General features: G+C 47.3%; 1 long non-coding RNA gene across 1 annotated transcript; it reads right to left on the bottom strand.

Annotated features, from left to right (window-relative positions):
* Positions 1 to 2,233: 2,233 nt before the first annotated feature.
* On the bottom strand, positions 2,234 to 3,089 carry LOC120743076. The gene is made up of 2 exons (XR_005698042.1): positions 2,950 to 3,089; positions 2,234 to 2,752 (listed from the first exon to the last, which is right to left on the bottom strand). It is a non-coding gene; the product is annotated as an uncharacterized LOC120743076 (long non-coding RNA).
* Between the last annotated feature and the right edge of the window lie 384 nt (positions 3,090 to 3,473).

The raw sequence follows: 3,473 nt of genomic DNA on the forward strand, positions 1-3,473 counted from the left end.
CAACTTCATGTTCCGTTTCAGTGTTATCGGCTTGTCAAAGGGGTTCAGCACTTTCACAGGGAGCCACCCATCACTGTTTAAATGCGCTACAGTTCTCCCAACCATAACTGACCTCGGTCCAGACCTTGACCCGGTGGGCTCTACAACGACAGCACTGCCCACTTCCCCATTATTCATTAGCTGCAGCCTGCCCCAAACAAGGTGTTCTGTCAAGGGCTCTAATGTTACAGCTCTCTTTAGCTTGACAGTTCCGATCTTATCACCAACATGCCCTGGGGCCACCACTCCTGACATTGAACTCAGCAGATTTTTATTAAGCTGTTCTTCTGCACTCAGAGTCTTGCTGCATTCCTCTCCTAAATGTCCCTCTTCCCTCAGGCGATTACCCAGATACCTCATTAGGTTACTGCCCAAAATGAGGTCCTCATTCTGCCCTGCAATCACCAACATTGGCACAACAACTTTACAGCCATATATCTCCACTGTAATGTCACACACACCTGATGGAACTGTCCTCGAACCACCACAGCCAATCAGGACGACATCCGTGGGTTGCAAGGTGGGGGTCTGCAGCACTGCATGGTGTAATAGTTGGGGAATCATATTGGTGCTGAGGGTGCAGGCCATAGAGCCACTGTCAAGCATGGCTTTAACAGACACTTTGCCACCCAGGGTCACATTTTCATAGAACAGCTCATCATGCTGTTTTAGTCTGTGTGTGTTCTGAAGAACGGGTCTGTGGCCAAGCTGGCGCTCCTCACAAACAGTGTGTAATACAGATTCTAAATCATCAAAATCATCCTCTTTGGGGGCGATTTCAGGCCTAACACTTGCCCCCTCCACATGTAGGCCATCTAGTTTCCCAGCTGCTGGGTGGCTGAGTCAGGCCCCCTCACTCTGACAGACACGGCCCTGGGGCATTGAGCCCGTGTGTGGTCGCCAGCATGGCAGATGAAACATAGCTGATGGGCTCTACAGTGGTGATACGTAGAGTGTTCAGTGTCACCACAAATCACGCAAGGCACAATTTTGTGTGTTTGGTTCCGGGGGACCCTTACATCATCCTTAGCAGGCAGCTTTGCTTGTCGAGGCTGTCCCTCCAGGACTTTCTCTAACAGGGCTATCACATGATCAAGACGATCAGTAGGTGGTTTTGCATGAAGGCCGGTAAGTGATGCTGAGGCAGAGGTTGGTGATGGTGTAATACACTTACTGTTGCCTGTCGCCTGCTGCACATTAGGACTCCCCTCCTGTTGCTGAAAACTCAAGGCACTGACTGCGCTAAACTGAGGGGTGCACTTCCGGTCCTTGCCATGCTCCAGCAATTTCTCGTGCACATCAGCAACCGTCCACTGCTGCAGGGGCTTGCACTTGAAAATAAGAGACAGTTCTGAGTCTGGACAGTGGCGGATGAACATAGCAGTCAGCTCTTTTGTCAGATATGCAAAGGACTTATTTTGTCTCTTCAGACAGTCTTCAGTCACCTCCATGGCTCTGTTCAACCTGAGCCAGTAATCAAACGGTGTTTCACCTGAGTTGGGTAGTGTTGCATAAAAATCAGCTAAAGGCATGCTTGAACAGGCAGTGTCACTGAAGTGCTGCTTTAAGATCTCAAAAATGGGCTCTGGGCCCCTCTCAAGACACACAGATGGCTTACTACGTATGCCCACCTTGACTATTTCTCGTGCCCTCCCCAGCAGTTTACTTAGCACATCATCAGCTTGTTCAGCAACTGGTACCCCTCTTCTCTTAAAAAAAGTCATCATCATTTCCTCCCATTCCTGAACACTGCATGTATCACAGCCATCCCCTCTAAAACACACAGGTTCTTTAACATCAGACTTTACAATCACATTCAATAGTGAGGGTTCAGATAACACATTATTGGCAGACCCAACAACACTGTTTCCCACTCCAGAGCCCAACCGAGATTCAAGACAAGAGGCAATGCTTTCCCCAATAGAAAACCCAATTTGCGTTGCAATCTCTGAATAAAGGTTCTCTTTTGTGGGACTGGTTTCCGATCTACTATTTTGTAGATCATCACAGTTCCCAACAATAGGGTTTTCATTTAACTCAGCAAGGACAGGCTTAGGTGTGGAGGAAACTGGGGCTGTCAGCAACCTTGATCTGCCTCTGCCATATGAATGCAGAGGGGTAAAACCAACTGCCCCCCTTCCCCTGCCAAAACTGGGAAAATCTGCCATGGCTCAGCAATGTGTCCCTCCCTCTTTTTTTTTTTTTTAACTCTCCAAAAAAAAGCACAGAGCCCCGCCCCGATGTCTCTAAAGAACGCAGAAAATGGCGGGACTAAGAAAAGCCAGTCTCCCGCGACTTTTCCACCTTCCAGGAAGTAGACGGCCCCCGTTGCGGTCGCAGGATAGCAGGAGCTGGGGTCACGGCACCAGTGTAACCGGTTTCTGCTTCATCCCGCTGCAACAGTTCGGCCCAAACAGACTCCTCGACTCTGCGTTGTGTAGTGTTTTTAAAAAGACAAGGAGTCTCTGATCGATCGTTGCCACTTTATTTCCTGAATGGAAACAACGGTGTATTATCAGTGCACAGGCTCGCCACACACCACTCCGCACAGCACACTCTCGTATGGCTACGGCAGACTGGCAGCGATTACTGCAGCAATATTACAATTTCTAATATACAATAAAATAACAGCAACAACAAATGATGTACCTGAATGGAAACAACGGTGTATTATCAGTGCACAGGCTCGCCATACACCACTCCGCACAGCACACTACGGCAGAACATCTCATTAGCATTCCGCTTTAGCATACAGTTTCACACATTAATAAACAAATGAAGAGTACATAAAACTGGTGTTGGACATGTGTCCACTAAGCACTTATTACACTCGGTGCTCATCAGCTAATCAAACATGTTTTATGTGTCTGTACTACTTAGCTATATCGTGTGCGGAACAATACAACTCACCTCTCGTATGGCTACGGCAGACTGGCAGCGATTACTGCAGCCAGCCTCACCTAACCAGCCACACCGAGAGGGGGGGCGCTGTTTCCCCATTACACTGATATTTGTGGCAAGTGGAATAATACCACATAAACACTGTTACACCAGCTCAGTTGATGGACTCAGGACCTTCTTGTGAGATAACAGGGCTAAATACTGTGACATCATGCTGCCTGCATTATGTTTCATTATTTCTGTTGAGCAACATTCAAAAGTTATTTATTTGCAGACAACAATAACAATGTGGCGTCACTACTTGTAGTGAGCCCAGTGTAGACCTTACATGTAGCACGGTCTACATTTAGGCTCACTAGTTGAAGTGGGAAATACTTCAAATAAATAAATACTGAGAACTGAGTTGCAAGGATTGTTAGTAACCTTTGATAACTAAGGATGAAGGTCTTAGTCATGTGACGTTGACATCAAATGTAGTGACATCTATATGTAGGCTAACTACATGAAATGAGCCTACATGTAGGACTTTCCCA

The sequence above is a fragment of the Simochromis diagramma genome, unplaced genomic scaffold, assembly GCF_900408965.1.
Source record: "Simochromis diagramma unplaced genomic scaffold, fSimDia1.1 OVJJ01000039.1, whole genome shotgun sequence".
Taxonomy (NCBI): Eukaryota; Metazoa; Chordata; class Actinopteri; order Cichliformes; family Cichlidae; genus Simochromis; species Simochromis diagramma.